General features: G+C 41.2%; 1 protein-coding gene across 2 annotated transcripts in view; it reads right to left on the bottom strand.

The window, feature by feature from the left end:
* LOC135260759 (RNA-binding Raly-like protein) overlaps positions 1-14838 on the bottom strand; it is a 76492-nt gene extending 61654 nt beyond the window's left edge. The window contains exon 1 of one of the 2 annotated variants that reach the window (XM_064346286.1): positions 14523-14838. The gene's annotated coding sequence lies outside the window, so the exon portion shown is untranslated. Of the gene's footprint in view, positions 1-5096; positions 5475-14522 lie in introns of those variants that run through there. The other variant, XM_064346285.1, reaches the window with a different exon arrangement.
* Positions 14839-20621: the final 5783 nt, after the last annotated feature.

Genomic DNA, 20621 nt, shown 5'->3' with positions numbered 1-20621 from the left:
CTGATCTGATCAGGTCCTCTTCACACCGGCGAATAGATCAATTTCAAGGAACGAAGTGGAAAGAATAACAGGAAATACAAACCCCCTCCCAAAAAGAGAAAAGAAACCGCCAACAGGCAATATCTGCCGTCCCCCGGCCTGCTTCTCCTGCTTGTGCCTTTTGTAATTTAATTTTTCTGTGTGGGGAGCAAAGACCCTCTTTCATAGAGAAAGCCTTCAGATACAGACATCTACTAAGGACTGAGGGACTGCTCTAAATGCTGCAAATTATTATAAACTGGATGGGCTTGAAAAAACAGAGAAACATACAGTGTGGAGGAAGAAACCCGTGGAGCTGTCGTATCGTTTGAGGCTTTGTGATTAGTTCACTGACACTAACAGCATACAGTAAACCACTCTGGCATCTGTTCGTGGTGCTGAAGCAAAATCGTGGTCTGTTGGCTGTCCATGGTGCTGAGACAAATTCCTGGCTATCTCCATAGACAACTAAGGTAGGGGAAACACAGCCAAGGCAGTTTGCTTGCATCTACTTAGTCATATTCAGCAATTATCATTTAATTTAACCATTTAAACAGCAAATAACAATAATAATAATAATAATTGTTGGCATATATATATATATATATATATATATATTTGTTGTTTTACTGAGTCCTTCTGAGTGTTGTTGAAAACGTTCTACAAATCAGTGATCAGTCCAAAGTCAAGGTTTTTCCCATAATGCAACAGGCAGTAAGAAGACGATTCATCGCTCATGCAAAAGAGGGGCAGTAGCATCAGACATGCACCGCAGCTCGTGTTTGCTTTTAAAATTTATTTGTTTTTCACTCAAAGAATTCATGCAAGATACATAAGACCCAGAGCCAAATTGCGCAAAGCCCACAGTCATTTCTATAATTTTTTTAAAAGGCTCCATGTATAATTTGTGTATTGCAATTCCAGCGGCTTCAAATTCTTGAAACGAGAAACCTGCCCAGGCCTTGCTGTGCAGGTTTAATTGCCCAGATCACTATTATTAAATTACAGTCCTCGCATGTACTACTTGATGAGCTTGGAGAGACACATTTTTTTTTTTTGCACTTAGTGTTTATTTAAATTGAGTGCGCCAACTCTTCGGCTGAAAAGACAAGAGGGCAATCCCTTCTGCCAGAAATATGAAGAGAGGGATGATCCATTTTTTCAGTCAATTATTGAGACACGAGTGCTGAGAGCGGGGGGGGGGAGAAAAAAAATCATTAAAATATAAAAATGGAACAGATTATGCTTGAATGAGAAATTTCATTACAGGAGACTGGAACTGTGCAAACAATGGAAGCTATAAAACCGTGAAGCCAGAGAATAATGGGAAGGGACTTCGGCACCCAGGCCACTTTTGTTTCTGGAGGGATCCCATCCGCTCCACTAAACGACAAGATCAACCTAATCCTTCCGAGTTTAGGAGGCAAATAAGACACGACTGCACAATTAAAAACGTGCGAGAGTTATATAATTTCCTTCATGAAAGGAGAACAAGCATTCCGCCCGCCACGTGTATGTTTTAACTTTTATTCAGACAGAGGGAAAGCACGGAGTGTTACTGATGAAGATGAAATAACGGTACGGAAAGCGCCAAGGCCGGGAATCGAACTCGTGACCGCAAAGGGCACAGCGCGAAACGGGGTTAGATCAGTCGCCCTGAGAACTGTGCCACGCGATCTTCAAGACTACAAAGAGGCCTTGAAACTCTCTGATCCACAGCCCGATTTCTGAGAATGCAGCTGAGCCATTTTTAATTCCTAATTAAGCTGCATGCGGCACTCTGGTTTTCAGTGAAAACAAACTCTGAGAGCAATCGTTTGCTCATTCTTCACCAGCAAACTGAAACCCCAGCAGCAGGGATTTAGTGGCCTTTTAACAGTGTTTGGAAATAGATCAACCAGTAAACAGGCCATAACAACATCACCCAGGCTTAAATGCAGTTACTGTACTTAAAGGTCAGTGAATTGTTGCAACTTTTTTAGCGAGGAAAAAAAAAAACGCGTGAAAAATGGTGCCTAATAAATCTGATCTCTTAGGAGCTTGCAGGTTCAAGTCCTAATCCTAGATGGGGCGCAGCTTTTGAACCCTGAAGAAAGATAATATGCCCAATATAACCCAGTCAATGCACCCTAAGTGAGGGCATATGGAAGCCAATTCATTACACAACACAAAGAAATGTATTAAGTAAGCACAAGGAGTGAGTTAATGCATTAAAACCTTTCACAAGTTTGCGCTTTTATCAGAGTTTCGAGCCTGACAGTGCAGTTTGTTCACTTGCTCTCTTTAAGCCTGGGTCAGATTGTTAAACTGAAAGTCGCATTAGGAGCCACTGTTGAGTCTGCAAGCAGAGTCAGTGCACACAGAGGTAGCGGCAATCAAACAGGAAAGATAAAACTCGCCAAATACCCAGACGGCTGCGGTGCACTCAGATCCTTCCATTTTATTCACAGGTCTCGCAATACAATGTAAACTTAAGGGAGATTCACACTCCATTAATGGAAATAGGGAGAGGCTCAGACTGAAAGACATGCACGCACGCGCACACACACACGCACGCACGCACGCACACACACACACACACACACAGATAAACGCTGCTTTTGGACATCTTCTGCCGGCGTTGAACTCTGGCTGCTGAACCCTCACTGGTTGCAGACACAGATATAAGACTAAAATGCCTAACTAAAGGCCAGGGTAACCAGCAAAGGAAGCTAATCATTACTGCTCCTCCAACAGAGGTGTCACACCCTATAAGGATGTCCATGTGCTGATTCGAATCTCTGAACTCTGCAACACCAGGGCATTGAAAACAGGAAAAGTAAAAATCCATAATTGGAGCCATTAAACATTAAGATACTAAATGTCACAATCAGTAACATACTATAAAAAATATTTGTGACATATCATGTCATGCTCAACATAAACCTGATGTTTCCCTTGCAAAACAGACCTTGGCAGATGTTTCAAATTCCACAGAAACATTATGCCAATTAACAGGTTTTGAAAATAACATTTCTTCCCCATGGACTATTTGAACACTGTGTCATAAACCTTATGCACACTCAAACAAAAGAAATTGACCAAAAATGTATTATTTAATGACGAATGTCATGTCTAAAACAAAAGTGATTATCCAAAAAGGATTAACATGGTCTTAAATCCATTCATATTTTTTTTACTATCTATATCCGAATCACAACTCCAAATTGAAAATAAAGGTTCTAAAACTTATGTGGGTTTGTTGTTCATGTTGGGCTGTTAAACTCAAAGGCATCATACTCGCCCACATACACATACTCATACAGTAAAATTTCCAGTGTTGATTCAACTCTGACAGTGTTAATTTAACTCTTAACAGATATTGAGTGTGGACATTTTCCAATGCACGTCAAAATCATATCCTGCTTCATTCATATTATACGCTTCTTTCTGATCAACCAAAGACACCGATTCACTGCTTACCGATTAATAAGTCAAATACGATTTTAAGGATAAACTAGCCATGACATAGGCTACAGAAAATATATATATTTGAGATGCACCTTGCGGGCATAAATCACCGGTTACAAAAATCTACTAGCATGGAAGTTTCACCATTCACAAGCCCAAACTTACTTTCTTCGTTCGACAGATCAGTGGAATATTAATCTCGGTCTCGACAAATGATCATTAAAATGTTTTTCCTGTCCCGAGGCGTCTCTCCATGCCCTCCCGGCTCAATGGACCGCGGCAAAACTGTCCTCAGCTATTGTTTACGGTAGTTGGACAGACTATAGCGACAGTAAAACTATTTCAAATTGTTATTTGTCCCCGAAAATATACCATGTCATGTTATGGAGACAGTGAATACTGTTTACGAATAACAACTAATTCACAAGCTTATATGCTCTCAAGTAGGTAACTGTAAAATGACAAAGTCCAAACGGTACAATCAGGATAAAATATCAACGTTTCGCGAAACAATTAATCATTTTTTAGCTTTCTCAACTGCGAATCCTGTTAACATATCCAGATGACATGAGACGGAGTTTAGTTAAGATACTCATTAACAAAGAAGCTTACGGACAAAATTGTGAGTGAATAATAATGACATTTCTTGGTAATATGGAATTTATCCGTTAGTCTGAAAAATATTATAGTCTATACGGGATTAGATGAAAAGACCATAACATGATTAACCTGCCAATAAAGTATTAATTCCATTAGTACGACCTTAAAGATCTATTCAAATAGATACATGGTCGATAAAACATGAAAGAAAAAGCCAGCCATTGTATAAATATTTCGCAATTGACTTGATTTTATTGCAGACCAAATGCATTTCGTACACTCGCACGTCCCCATGAAATACCTGTAATTTATGGGAATCAGCGACTGATATTTAGCTACAGACAACCCACCCTCTCGACTAAGATATCCACTGCTGTAACAGTAACTTTTGAAAGATTGCATCCAAGATACCATACACTTGATCATAAAAAAGTAGCAGAAATAGAAAAAGAAACGAAATAGCACCCATCTCTGATTGTTAACTCCAGGAAAAGTTCTTACATTCAAATATTTTCAGTGTTTTTTTTTTTTTTTTTTGAAAAAGGATTCCACTTAAGAAAAGAAGAATAAAATATAAAATATAAAATCTGCTAGCTCGGTGATGTGCACCAAACCCGCAAAATCACGAGTAAAGAAGCAATGTAAAAGGCACAGTGAAGCACGGCAACAGTCAAAGTCAGAACCGTAGAAACGATAAAGTAACAAAAAAAAAAAAAAAAAAAAAGAATATGTAAAAGCCAACGAAGACACGACGTGAAACACAGATCTGGCAACTGCTTGAATGAAAACCAGTTGAATAGTGAACAAGAACCGCAAACACGTAGACCATATATCCCAGCGACTGTACACAGCCTCGGGTAGTGTGTAGCCTACCCAAGATTCACATCACTGCATGCTAAAAACTTGAAACCTGGGAAAAATCGCTAAAAAAACATAATTTTCATCTTTTAAAACGAGCAAAAGAAGGAAAAAATAAAATAAAAAAAGACAAAAATTGTGCACAAAAATGCTATTAAAAATGTACTCACCGAGCGAGAGTAAAATGTTGCAATAAAAATGGGATATGGGTAAAATACAGTATGGCGGTGCAAACGGAGACGAAGCGCTTTTCCTCTCAATCTCTGCCTCGGGTAGTGTCATGTGATTCGCATTCAACCAGACTCCCAGCAATAATCATTCACAGAAAGACCATCGATGCCAACTAGCTATCTGTGCACAGATAGCGGCTCTCCGAACGTGAATGAGGTTGGGTTTACAATCCTACAATTTTATCGAACGGACCGTGTTGGGCTCGAGAATTTTTTTTAAAGATGTACTACCCCCCTTTTGTGAATCTATGCAAGAAAAGGACGATTCGATTTGGACATGTGCTTTGGTCTTACTCCGCGGCAGTGTGCAACCTTCCAGCGCGTCACTGAATCAACGCCGTCGCACCAAAACTGGACATATCGTAATTAGATTTATTTGGGATTGTATCTAGGGAGCTTGTAAACTTGAACCCAAACATAAACATGAATGCAAATCTATATAAACAAACACGTCCATCAAATATACAAATGGTGACAAACCAGCTTTACAAACAAAACTTTGCACATTAAATTAATGTATTAAATTAATTTGTAACATGAATATATTCATGTCATTATATCTGCAGAGTTAATGAAAAGCACCATAAAGCACCCTTGTCTGAAGACTGAAAATTTTTTTTTTTTTTAAATAATGTAGTCAGCAGGATTGCATATTTACTTTTTATGTGTAAAATAAGAAGTCACAAGATAAGAGCAGCACATTTGCTGTTTACTGTTTGCACAGTTTGGTATTTGTTGTACTTATTGCTAATTTATTTATGTATTGTTTTGCAGTTATAAGATTTCAGTGAGTCACATCCATCCGTGTGGGAGTAAAGCAATTTCAGCGCTACACATGCACACGTGACAGACTTGGCATGATTATGAACTGTGAGCTCTGGGGAATTCTTGGCCTGGAGGCGGATGGGGGTAGAGGGGGTGGACTGAGGTGGAAGGGGGGTGAGGATGGTGGAGGGAGGGGGTCTTCCAGAGGCCATGGCCCATGTTAATAAAGCATTTCTAAGTAGGCGGGGCTGATCTACGGTCAGATTCCCCTCTGCATATCCTTACCTTACCCATTACATTACATTATAGGCATTTAGCAGACGCTCTTATCCAGAGCGACGTACAACAAGTGCATAGGTTTCATGATGTAGAGGCGCAAAAGAAACACTAGAGTGAAGTAAGGATCGTAGTTCCAGAAGTGACCACATCGATCAGGACTCCAACCCTGTAGAGTAAGCTTGTTCAGCAAGCAAGAATCCATTACGAACTATCGGGTAAGACTGATCCTAGATCAGCGTTACATCACAGCATCAGAAGCTAAGACAGCAGGTGGTCATACGGAAAGCGTGCGTGTAAATGGTAAACAGACTGCATTTATATGGCGCTTTTATCCAAAGCGCTTTACAATTGATGCCTCTCATTCGCCAGAGCAGTTAGGGGTTAGGCGTCTTGCTCAAGGACACTTCGACACGCCCAGGCCGGGGTTTGAACCGTCAACCCTCCGACTGCCAGACAATCGCCCTTACCTCCCGAGCCACGTCGCCCCAGTGCGTGTCAGTGTGCCCGCGAACAGCGGAGGAAAAGCAGAGACCCCCCCTGGGGGCCGGATTTGCGATGCTCTCTACAGCATCTTCTTTTAAATAAGTTATGAACTGATAAAAGCCCACGTGTTATTTATGGGGTTGTTTGCACCCATCTGGCAGACCTGAACCATAAGGAAAAGAGCGAGGGAATTTTGAAAGGACTCCGTTCTTAATGGGTTGCGATGCCGTCTGTATGCTGTGGTGAAGGGCCACAACCTTTTGTACTGTAACTACACTGGATGTATTGAACATATAGAATTCTAAATGTCAAAAAGGACTGAGTATTTCTCTGTGTGTGCGTGTGCTGAATAAGTAGAAGAAAATGTTTTTTTGTTTTTTTCAGTGTTTAGTGAACATTTATGGAACTGTATTTGTATGATGTAGGCTATTCCCTTGACGTGCAATGTGGTTCCTGGTGGAAACTTAATAAGTTAATTTAAATGAAACTGCAATGCAATTGTTGGACACCCCTATTTTATGCACATGTTTGTGGTGTCAATAATGACTAGCAAACAAGCAAGCTCTTGCTTTTACAAAAGCACCTTTGAAAGTTTGAATTGTGGGATATCAGCTCGTCTGCACACTGAATGGCGAGATGACTGTGCTGCAGGAGAGGCAGATATGCTGTTGTTTAGTTCCCAGTGCTCATTTATTTCATCCAGTACCTCCAGTTGACTTTGGAGATCATATTGATCATTTATTTTGATGTGCGGAGTTGGATATCAAACCATTTCTCCATTTGGGCTCATGAGCTCTGGTGCTGAGGATGTCTCCTTCAGGATCCAATAACACCAAGGGACTGGAGAGATTCGCTCGGCCAGGATCCCACACCAGCTACCTCCGCTGGTCGACCGGGCGCCCGGCAACCCACCGGTTAACATGCGCATGAAGCCTCTGACATCACATTACATTACGTTACATTACATTACATTACATTACATTACGTTACGTTACGTTACGTTACGTTACGTTACATTACATTACGTTACATTACATTACGACCATTTAGCAGATGCTCTTATCCAGAGAAACTTACACAAATTTTAGCATTTTTGCATAGTGTCCATTCTTAGCGCTGAAGCAAATCAAGGCTACAACAGTAGTGTCCTACCTGGGAACACTGGGAATCTAACACCTGGGAAAGCAAACCCAACCACCTTTGGGTTGCAAGCCCAATTCCCTACAGATTATACCACATACCCTGTCCTTCGGAGGAGAGCGTGTGGCTTCAGGGGAGGGTTCACAGCAGAGGTTGCAATGAGCCCGGGTGTGATTGAATTCCAAACTGGGGACAAGAGGGGGAACAAAAATACTCAAGAAAAAATGCCTTCCAGAGAGCAAAAGCCACCCTCTAGATGTCTAGCAGCGCAGAAATCAAGGTTGAGAGATGTTTTGACATACAGTAAATGGACTAGGTTAACCCCGATAAAGCTCAAGTTTTACTCAGATATAGCCTGGCTACTTCCTAGTCGGCTTGAAAACTCTCTACTTTTCAACCAAATGTAGCCAGGTTTTCACCTGAAGGCCTAGACAGGCGTTTCACCAACTTTTCACCGCAAAAATGTTCACTTGGCTTCCTATAGCAACAGTTTCAGTAGTCAGGACGGTGATCATGCACTGAATCAACATTAAAAGCCCCTTCCCCAGGTGTTTTAAAAACTGCATTTTCTTTCACAACTGCAAGCAGTACATGGACTTGCATTTACAACCCCCCCCCCCTTCCCCCCACAATCCTTTTTAAATATGACCCTCATAATCATTGTAGTATTTGTTTTGCTCCCATACTGTTAAAAATTGTACTCTCATCTTGCTTCACCCTGAGCCAAAATCTGCACAGCACCCAAACTAGTTCTTCATGCCAGTGCCCAGAGGTCCCAAAACGACAGTATGTTTTTTTTTTTTTTGTGGGGAATAAATGGCCATAACATTCCAAAGAAAGAAAACGTAAGCGTCGGGCTCAATGAGGAGACGAAGCATGCGAATGTCCCCGGCGGCGCCGAGCCTGCGACGCGCGCACCTCGCATTTGCATCTCGTGCGAACGCGGCGGTTGAGTTACCGTTTCGTATCTGTTCAATTTACATTACCCACCCGGCTCGTTCCCCGGCCGCCCTCTCCCGCTCATCAGTGTCCAAACACCGTTTGGGTAAACAAAGCGTGGGCCGCCAGGGGAGCGCGGACGGGATTGGCTGACCTTCTGTCACCGGGCACGTGCCTGGAGATGTGTGAACAAGGAATTGGATTGTGGGAGTTGGGTGGCAGTCTGGCAGTTTTGACAGTTTTTTTTTTTTTTTTTTGGGGGGTGGGGGGTATCTGACAGTAAAGTCCCCAGGGCCTAAATGTTATTATTATTATTTGGACTTCACGTCCCCTCCCTGCCAAGACTGACTAATCTAAAACAAACTGTTCGTTCCTTCTCAAACTGAGCACATACAGTGTTTACATTGTCTGGAGGAAAATAAGAGAAATACCAGGCAATATCTTCGAGGGTAATCCCAACACTGAATCTGAACATTGAAATTCCTTCAGAAGAATACTGTGGCTGTAAATACTGCAGCTGTAATATATTCCACCACTTCATCTTTTGCTGGTGGCCCAACTTATACCAAGGAAAAAGTTGATTAAATGGATTTGATTAACTTTGGCCGAAACTCATACTGAAACAAAAGTGTTGCGTTTATTATTCACAAATGCAATTTGGCCAGGTGAACGATTTAAAAAAATGAATTTGGCAAAATATGTTTCAGAAGAAATGACCTAATTTATTTGTATGATATTGTTATTATTGCAGTATCAGTAATCAGACTTTTTTCTGTTAAACAAAAGGACAGCAAAGATATCAGGGGGGTTTATTGGGGTTCAATGGACTCCCTGCAACTGTGATGACACATAGTTCTACAGGAACCGATGGAGTCATGCTGGGTTTTCAGAAGTTAGCAGAATTTCAAAGCAAATATATTTGAAAAAAAACTTGAAAAGTTGTGATTTAAAAGTAAAAGGTGTGATTTTTCTGTCATTTTTCATTCAGTTTTGTCCTGACTAAAACCTTGAAGTGTGCAAATGTGAAGCGCACATTGAGTTGTGAACACGCAGACCAGGTAAGAGCATCTGTTGAGACAGGCACAGTGTAAATGTGCAACAAGGCCCAAGGCTCGGGTTGTTTCAGTTCAGTGTCGATGGGCTGAATGCCCTCCTCGTCTGTTAACTTCCGCCCGAATCACGCCTAAGAGCATCAGGAGCCATCGGAACACAATCCATTTCCTGCACAATCACAGAACATTTTTTTTTAAACGTACTCCAGGACCTGAACTCCCGAAGGCAAGGAAATCATAGAAAAATTGTCTTGGCATTGGAGAAATCAGGGACACTCAGAAAGGAGGGGGAAAAAAAGATGCTTCACTTCATCAGCACAGAGAAGGGAAAATGGAATTGATAAATTTGGCACACACCGATGCACCACATCGCAGATCTCTGCCATCTGCTCGTAAAAACACACACTTTACAGCCGTTTCAATGATTTAATGGCTCCCCCTAAATTTCCTCTAACAGGTAATTTATTTAGCAGTTTTTATTTGCACACAACTGTGTGATTACTGCACTCGCCTGAGCATTAATTGCCAGTGGCTTTTAAGAATCGCTCGCAAATAAGCATTAAACGGGGATCTGAAATTGAATGGTTTCTGATCAACTGTGCAATTTAAAACATCGAGGTGATCCAATCACTGTGTTTATATGGGGAAATGCATCACATTTTATTTTCATATATACTACGTAATTAAATTCATGTCATTTTGTCGTAAAAACGACACGATTCGGCCTATTTAGATCCTTAAAAACAAACAGACTGTAATAAAAACTAAGAATGACATTTTTAGATCATAATGCTTCTTTTTTTCTGAGGTCAGCATTCGTAGGATTTTGTCAGAGAGCATAAAAACGTGCAAAAGGACAGACTTGTGGAAGCAGATTGACATTACTTTCCCTACCGTTTCATCGAAGCGCATTAAGCAGCAGCAAACAGAAAGGAGACCGGGAGTCTTGTGGTTCAGTCTGTAGAGTGGCTGACTCGCAGGCCAAATCCAAATCACCCCCTGCGACAGGTGCTTCAGGCACCTGCCATAGCATGCTCTATGCCAGAGATGTCCAACTCCAGCCCTGGAGGGCCACATTGCCTGCTGGTTTTTGGCGCATTTCAGCACAAACGGTTAAGTGGTCACTGATTGGCTAAAGAGTCCACACGCCTTGTTCACAAGGCCTTAATTGGCTGCTGATTGAAAGGAACCCGCAAGTGAGCCCTCCTCTATCTGTAGACTGTCTGCTTTCCCAACTATCTGAAAAAAGCACCAAAAAATATGAAAAGAGTGTTGATTTTCTGCTCTCCTTCAAAAAATAATAAGAAAAAAATTACAAAGGAGATGCATGAGCGTGCTGGCACTGCTGTTCTTTATTAGTGCACGCTTCCACAACAGGCTCGCCTGCTTTCCTCCCACGGCCCAGCACCGGTGCCCGGAAAGCTGCTGGAACCCTGGCGGATGGAAAGGGGGTGACGCCTTCCCTGTTTGGGCAACAGCTTGCGCAATATGCGCTCTCTGTGATATCGCCCACCCCAGGGTGTTTCCTCACAACCTCCAGCAGGGTCCAGGGCATGGCAGGAAAAGACTGGCTTCTCAATGGGGGAGGGGTGGGCGATAGCTGCTACTGTTCTACAGCTCACTGCACAGTAAATCATGCCAGATTAATTTGCCACAAATCAAGACTGCTCAAGAAGGCCAGCAAGAGGTTTGGTGAGTGGGTATGCAAGAGGGGGAGGGGCCTTTAGCACTTGGCAACTGCGCACTGATTGGTTCACCCTGCATGGGTAGGCGGGGTTTCTCATTCCCACACTATGCCCTCAGGAACACGCAGGCATTTAATTGGAGGCATAGCATTGACGGCCAGATGGCTTGCGCTTCCTGGGCCAGGAGCCGGGACCCATATATTTTTAAAAAAAATTTTTTATCTCTTTAGAATTATATTTATCTTTGAGCCACTGTGCTTTCTCAAAAGGAACCCAGACAGAGAATTACTGTGCTGTTGCTTAAATTGCAATTTTGTAGGCTCGCATTTTGCAGAAAGAAATTTACCCACACTTAAAATGCAGACAAAATGTTTCCATTGTTTTTTATGTCCTGAAGTCCACCTATGACACTTTCCCCATGCTGCATTAATATAGCCATGTAACTAAATTCTTTTGGTTTTCCCAAGCAACTCCCTAATCCTCCTCCAGCAAATAAAGCTATTAATGCAACCTCCCCTCAGACTACATGGTAGTGAGACTGACAGCAGTGTAAGCATGCATGAATCAATAAGTGACAGTAGACCAGCAGCGATCCTGTACATGTAGCCTGGACTTTTTCTAATATTGTGCACTACAGTCTCTTCCCCTCATAAATGTCCACTCTCCCATTGGTCCATGGGTCTGCCTGTAATTAAAAATGTAGCCTCCTTTAGTGAGTGGGGGAATCATCTTGATTATTTATTAAGCAACAGGAGTTACAGTAATGAAGTGGTGCATGCTGAACAGCACATACTTGCATGAGAGGGAAAAAAACAGATTGTATTGAGCAAATTTTAAATCTTTCTTATAATCATTTTAATTACCCCCCCGCCCTCCAGCGCTGTATCATCCCCAGTCAATTCTGAAGAGCCAGAATCTGAATGCGTCCTCTAAATCACAGCAGTTTGGCTATGCTGCGTGAACGAATGAATACGATGCAAATACAGTTCAGCTAAATTGACCTTTTATGCAGCATGAAATGGTCGTCCAGAGGCAACTTTGAAAACCTCCTCCATTCCTTCTGCGACTCTGTGAGTACCCCGCCTTCAAGTGAACCTCGGTTTGTGCTCCCTGGACTTCATCTACTTAAAATATTGTGTGGCAGCACTCTACATTTCCTCCGATTGAACCTCAATTGTCTGTTGAAAGATGTGCCCATATGTGTGAAAATCTGAGAAGACAATTGCAGGTAATTCAGATAGCTCGGGGGTCAAGTGGGTGTCACTGCTTGATTTCAAAAACAATTGAGCATGATGTGAAAATCAAGAGAAATGATATTATAAGACAGGGAGATCCATGTCACTTCCTGGCTTGGAGGCACTTGACCGTAGGTCCACAGAACAGCGGCTGGAGCAGTCGTTAGTAGTCTCCAGTTCTAGATTTACTCTTTGCTCTTGCCTGCAGCAGGCTGTAATGTAGCCATACTATACTGTAAGGTAACGTAAGAATCTACGGTGAAGACTTTATCATTGTGCTGCTACATAGCCTATATGCCGCCTACGTACCACTGCTAAGGATGCTACATGTGCCTGAATGTCACTGCATTTCAGTGCTGTCAGTTTGCTTTGTGGCTTGTTAAATGGGTGATAAAGAAAAACAGGGAAACCTTTCAGTTTCAAGTTTTGGTGGGCAGCGACTCGCAGGGTTGCAGATAAACCATGTCCCTACATCAAACACAGAGACTCAGTGGGAATACATCTCAGCTAGGTTATTTCTGAGCTCAGGATAAGGCTGAAACATATTGCAGATCAGTAACTTTGATGTACACAAGCATTTGTCCCCTCCATTTGGGCATTAATGCTAGTCGACCAAAAAATATTGCCTGAGGTCCAAACACAAGGCTCAAATGGAAATATGCCCGGATCTTTGGAATTCAGGTTCATTTGAACAGATCGAAATTGTTATTATTATTATTATTATTATTTCCAGAGGCAAAACATCTCAAAAGCGCATGCTCTCGGAATCTTACAGCAGACTGCAGTCAGCACTGAGGAGAAACATTTTGTCCAGAACCCTGTTCAGACTTGTAGATTAGTTTGTAGCTTAATCAGGCTAAAGGAGGAAAAAGAGGAAGTCTCCTTCATCAGTTCCTGCTTTCTTACACTTAACACTTCTCTTGCTCTGATTGACCCTTGTTTCGTGATTATTGTGGGAAAAATCTATCATCATATTTATTTAAATCAGTAATGGACATTCAAAAGTGACTGCCTCGATCAAAGAAAATCTATTCTAATCATGCAATAAGAGAAGGAGGGTGAGAAGGATAGTTTGTGCTTGTGGAACTTTGTCTGTTGATTAGATGAACTTGTGCTGTTTGACATTGAATTTTATTGTAAAAATTTAAATGGGAACTGCACCCAAAAATGTTCTCATTATTCTATAAGCCCATCATCAATATGCCCCCATAATTTTTTTATCATCAGCTGTTCTAGATAGAGCAATTCCAAATCTCTGAAATAAATATACTACTCCAACCTTCTGCTGCTACTTCAACACCCACAATGCACTGACCTACAACTTAATTTGTTTGGTGTTCCTTGGGACGGGGTGGCGTGGGCGTACATATTCAAATAATTTTAGCCGTATCGAGAGCACTGTTTAATAAAACAGTAGAGGTTTTGTGCTATTGAGAAGTACAGAAAGAGAGATGTGGTGCGCTGTGTCAGGTTGCGGAGTGAAGAAAGCAGAGGAAGACGTTGAATATCACCGTTTCCTTACATTGACAAATGTAAGGAATCAAGATTCTTTAAACTAATGTTATTTTGATATGCGCTTTTAACTAACGTTAACATAGCTACTTTTCACTAAACGGCTTAAATTATCTAACGTAATTATGATAGCTCCTTTTAACTACCGTTATTATGCTATTATACGTTATTTGGCTAGCTAACGTTGTTGTCACATCACATCCTGAAGAAACAAACAATTTACCATTTCCGACACAGTCTGTTTCTGCTAATGAACGTTATAATTAGCTTACTTACCGGTGACAGAATGGCTAATTCACGACAAATATAGATGTGGCTTGATCCTGGATCAGAGTTTCCCAGCTTTTCCCTCACTTTAATGGGCTGAATCCACTTTTTTATCGTCATTGGCTCGGTCTTTTCACACGTGAGGACATAAAACTTAAATCGGGGTTATTGGTTTTGTTTAATTATACAACCCAACACACAACAATGTTTTTTAAAATTATAATCTTGGTAATCCACTGATTGCTAACACTAACTAACCCCTATGGAGTGAAACGTATTGTTTTCCTCCATCGTGGGGGCGTGGCCTACTATTGCCTTGTCTATCTGGTGGCGTGAGCAGAGGCAGGAACTGCAGCAGACAGTATTTGAATTTCCCACCCTTCTTTATCAAAAAGGCACAGGGGAAGGAATTGCAAGAACCGCGGTGACTCTTGGGTATCCCAGGCTTGACTCGCCTCACGCTCAAAATATGCGGAGGTGGTGGTCTTGTTCTGTAGGATGGACTTCGAAGTTCGCAACCAGATTTTTTTTTTGTATATTATGGCCAAATAATAATGGAAAATATATAAAACTTTTTTTTTTGGTTCAGTTCCCCTTTAAAGATAATCATGTGATTACTCTACCCCCACCCCAAACCCCAGCTCCAGTTTACTCAACCCAATCCCCAATCGTTCTCGGTTGAAATGAAGACAGAATGAGCTATGGGATGAATCCTGGACTTGCGATGGATGCCCTGTTGCAGCAACATTGTGAATCACATGGGCATGTTTGCTTAACAGATGCGTGGAATGTTTTCTAACAAACTTTCATGGACACATTCCTGCCCATGACAACAGTGCCATGACCTTAAAACCAGCATTGTGAACTGAAGTGAATCACACCCACACACACAGGTGCACCACACACACGCACACACACACACACACATACAAATCCACTGTCTGACCCCAACGGACCAGTCAATAGTTGAAAAATAAAATAAATAAACAAGGAACGGAAAATAAAGGCATTTGCAAGAGCTTTCGCTCCCTGCGGTAATTTTAAAAAAAAAAGGCCTTGCTTATTTTTCCTCGCATGGCGTTGGAGGAAGCCTGTGAGTGTCACATGTTCCATCTCCGCTGTATTGGCTGGATTGTATTCCGGGCACACGGCGGCTTAACTGACACGGAGACACCTTAGAAGAGTGATAGTGTCATTACAGGAATCTCGGAAGCTGTCAGGCAGCCGTGAGAAGTCACAGCTACGGCCTCGCCGCGCGGGCCGGGTGCGTCTGGGACCGCCACGCCGCTGTCACATCCTCGAAAGTGATGCTCTACATGGAAATTTCCTGTGCGAAAATGCAGCTTTATCGCTGCGTTGCGGGGCTAGGCGGGAGGCTGCGCTCCAAGCACTACTGCCCCAGATAACAGGGTTGCCAGATTTTAATTTTGATTTGAATGTTTATTTAGGGCTAGCCCGGGAGCCGGACTGCATGCGAAATTGGCCGAGCCAAGCGGTTACTAGATTTGGCGCCATTTTTTTATTTTTTTTTATTTTTTTGTCAGTGAACGCCATTAGAAATTAAATTGGTCAGGTGAGCTGGTTACAAAGAAAAAGAGATTTCTGACTTGTTCAACAAGAAAACTGACAATCCAATCAGCATAAAGCCAAAACCCTTCATTTACTGACACAATTAACTGACAAGTTCAAAAGGCCATTTACAGACTCTTTAGCCGATGGTGCAAGCAGGGCTGGGCTTCAGGCTAATGTTGGGCGACATTGTGGACAATCGGTAAAAGCCTGAGGCTTTGCCCCCAAAAAAGCAATGTGTAAGGTGTTAAACTGAAAGTAGAAGGTAGGGTGGATGGGTTGTTAGCAGAGAAAGGCCTCTCTTCCCCATGTGTGTTGTGACAGAAACAGGAAGTTCTAGCCTCAGCACATTTTTACAGTTGTCTTCTCAGAGCATGAAGGGCTCTCTCTCTCTCTTATTGTACATGACAAATAATGAAGTTCACGTTTTTTTTCGTTTTGGCATTTGGCACCGGGCCCCTCCAGGACAGGGTGCTGTTCAGGAGCCAGCTGCACTTTTGGCAGTTTCGCCCTTCTTCTCTCTACTCAGGCTGTGCTTAAAACAATTTTCTGTCTCCAAAAATGAGGGGAGCAGTTAGGATTTCAATGGAACACAGTGATTAAATTAAGTTTTTCAAAATGTTTTAATTTTTTTCTTTTTTAAACCTTGAATTCACTTTAGTCGATGTCTTCAACTTGCTAAAGGTGAAATTAACACAATTTACCTTTAGCGTACCTGCACTGAGTGATTAACAAGTGTAGATAGTTCTGTATTCCGATTGTACTGGCATGCTAATTGACTCTTTGTAGACACCCGACTAACGTTAGTTAGCAAAATTAACATTCTTTCAATGTTCCTAAACCGTTTCCGGACTCTACAAATGCTGTCATCTTGATATAATGATGTAATGCCATAGCAATCATGAAAATGTTATAGCGTGCTCATTCATGTTTTCTCTTTCATGAAAGTCCGTATACCCTCATTACTTCTTGCTGGAATGTCTCCGGTTGTTATTTTTTCCTTCCCTTTTTAATAATTTAGTTTTTTTTCTTCCTTTTAAATCAGTTCCGTTTCCAATTTCCCTGGCTGGATTTGCAGTATGGGTTTTATTCGCTTGAAAATAAGAGAGGTGCAAGCTCATTAAACAAAGTCTTCAAAAAGGAAGTCACATTCCAATAAACAAAGTAATTGGTTGTGAAAGTAGAGGTAAATAATAATAATAAAAAACACATTAACGGTGAAGACATCATGCCCATGTTAACAATGTAGAAAATGCAAATACAAAAAAAGCTCTTTAAAGCACAAACAGGCTTATGAAGAAAGCATCTTTCTGTTTATGTATTATGTGTGTATTGTGTGCTATACAACACACAATGTGTAGTTATGTGTGTGTGGTGTTTCCATTTTTTATTTTTATTGCTCACCACTTGTATGTCTGATTGTAGCAGGTACGATGATAATCTGGTTTATATTTTTGAGATTTGCTTCTCTCAGACACTGCACACATACTGAGAACATATAGCTAGTGCTCCATAATTATGAATATTATATAAATAATATTTCCAACATATTTTGTCAGGATTGTGTGAGCCATTGTAAGACCATGTGAGAAATGGGAGTCACTGAATGTTAGTGAAACTGTATAATCTCTATAATCTCTCTATTTAACATGTTTAACTTCAGCATCAGAACAGATTTGTATAAGAGCACTAGGGCCTAATATCCTTCTAAACAAATATCTAATATCATATCTTAAAAATAATGATGGTGTTTTTTTGTGCAGTACTCATTTACTCATTTTCGTTATATGCCACTGGAGATTGAAATGAATTTGATGTCATTATATTCTTCACTTTGTGTCACAGGCTGAGTAAAACAGATTGATGTCCCATGGGTGCTAGCTATATCAGTGCTCGCTGCGGCCAACCAAACACATTTCCTAGGTTTTATTTTCCAATGTTTGCATCCTTGCGGACTCACCATCCATACAGCCTGACTTGTCAGGCTCATAAATGTTGTGTCCAACCAGATCCAAATTTAATCTAGTAAACTAGCCGAACCAAACTCTTTTTCTGGGATAGTTTTTCTCATGTTTGCACCCTTGCCTTACTCACCATCCTTAGAACTTAATTTGTCAGGCACATAAACTTTGCGTTCTACCCAGATGGATATTTAATCTAGTGAACTAACACCTTCATGCTCATAATTTTAAGGTACTCACAATTTTAGCCTGACTGAGTTTGAAATGTGAGGTATGTTTGCCAGACTTATGTGAATTTGTTTTGCTAATGAACTAATTGTCAGTAACTTCTTATGAACAGAGACTCCAGTTGGTGGTGGCAATTCAATCCAAGTTAACCACTGACCAATAACGTAACAGTGGAATCCATAAATTAGGACTTAACAGATGAGGATGGTACAGGTGACAGTCTATTAATGTGGTAGACCAGAAGGAAGATTATTTTTTGTTTTGTTTTTTTTTTTCTGGGCGACTAGCTTTTGTATGAACCAGTGTATATTGCTTCCCTGTCTGAATTAACATTTCATTCTTTTATTTTTGGACAACTACAAACTGTAGAATAATGTTTCCAGTATTTCTGAAGATGAATTCGTTTTATGCATACTTATGTATGATCCAGGCAGCACACCAAATTACGTGCTCGGAGACATATTGTATTGCATTGCACTGTACTGTAATGTAATACACTGCATCTATTGTTGCTACTTAGCAACATGTTATGACAAATACTGTGGCAGCAAAGCAAATGGAAAAAATATGAGAAAGGAAGAGTCAGCATGAATGTAAGCATGGTTCAGTCAGGAGTCAGTGGCAAAAGGGAAGCTTTCCTGCTGTACATCCTAGATGCAATTCCTTATTCATTTATAGCTATAACGATCACAATAGAAACTCAACATATTCAAAAATAACAAGTGTGTCTTTCTCACTACTGTAAGGTCAGAGAAAAAATATCAGTGTTAAATAAACTGAGATAGAGTTCATATGAGTCCAATAGGGACCATATTTACTCTTGTTAGAGATGAGAGAAATGAAAGTTGAGTGGCTGCTGAATGGCTGTTTCTGGCAATGCATTTGTTCTAGTGCACAGATAGGCCCCACGGTTCTGGATTGAATTCTGACTGGGCCGGAGACGACTACAGTCAGTAGCCCACAGTCGTTGGCGGTAATGTCGTCCTGGTTGGGGAGGGTTCAGTTAGTGGGGGTCCAATTCTCATTGCTCACTAGCGACCTCCGCTGATCAATCAGGATCCACTGGTCTGCCTGCTAAAGCGGCAGATGAACGGTCTTCCTCTTACCGATGTCTGTGCAAGCTTGGCTGGTGGACTGGAGTGTGAAAAGAAATGGTTGTTAAAATCACATGATCTGGAAGAGAAAGAATTTTCATCCACAGTCTCGCATTGACTGTGGAGTGAATGTACATTTTGAAAAATAGTCCCTAAAAATGATCTTAAAAAAACATACTGTGATAGGACTGGGCCAAATGAGCTCAGATAAAGACTAGGTGGATCTATATGAAATTTCACTTAGGGTTGGAGTGACCCAGTAATGGTGTGTAAGAGGTTGGTTGCCAGTTTGAATGGAGAAAATGCTGTACAAATTTCGGGCAATTCTGATGAATCTCAATCTGAGATTCAGCCCCATGCACCATGGTGACGTCAAACATGTCCTGTGAAAAATCCAAAGTCTCTCTCTCTCTCACTCTTTCTCCCTCCCTCTCTCTCTCTCTCTCTCTCTCTCTCTCTCTCTACCCTTATTAGCTCCCTGTGTCAGTTCCTATGGCAACCACTCCTAGGAGGCAGAGAGGAAAATTAAATGATCTGATTTCTAAGAGATTCATAGAAATGTAATTTGCGTAAATTATAAGAAATTAGCCCCCTGGAAAAAGGCAGTTTGGATTTGGTATGAGCTAGAAGCAGAAGGAAAAATGACCTTTAATTTCCACATGTTTGCTTTATTTCCCAGGCATGTGAACATTACGTTAGCTCAAGGAACTAGAGCCCATTTTAGGACTGTCACGTGTACAGTTCATCAGGGATTTAAACAATAAAATGTTTTGACATATTAATTTATATAGTGTGCTCCAACACATTTGGGTCTCACCATGTAGGAATGACAGCACTTTTATATGTAGCCATCTCCCCCTTTTAGGGAACCATAATGATTTGGATAAAAGTTTGAATGAAAAGATTGTTCAACGTGCGCTTGTTGTCATTCTTCTGATTACAGACAGATGTAAGAGAATTAATGACCACAATTCAGCATAAAAACAGCTATAAACATTTAAAAATATAAAGTAAATACAGGAATTAAACTAATAAAAAAAAGAGAAAAAAGACAATGAGCAATAAATGCATTTTTCATACTTTATATCAAAGTCAAGTTAGACAGCGTATGATCCAGGAAAACCATTGATTACCTTTTGAATCGGCTGTGAAACACGTGGGCGTCGCATGGTAAAAGCTCCGAAATGACCAATCAGCCGGATGATGGCCGGTGCCACACACCATAGACAGGGGCGTCGTAGTGGGGGGGGGGAATG

Source organism: Anguilla rostrata, chromosome 8 (genome assembly GCF_018555375.3).
Source record: "Anguilla rostrata isolate EN2019 chromosome 8, ASM1855537v3, whole genome shotgun sequence".
NCBI classification, from domain to species: domain Eukaryota; kingdom Metazoa; phylum Chordata; class Actinopteri; order Anguilliformes; family Anguillidae; genus Anguilla; species Anguilla rostrata.
Note: the sequence above shows the minus strand (reverse complement) of the source record. Positions and strands in the feature narration are given on the sequence as shown.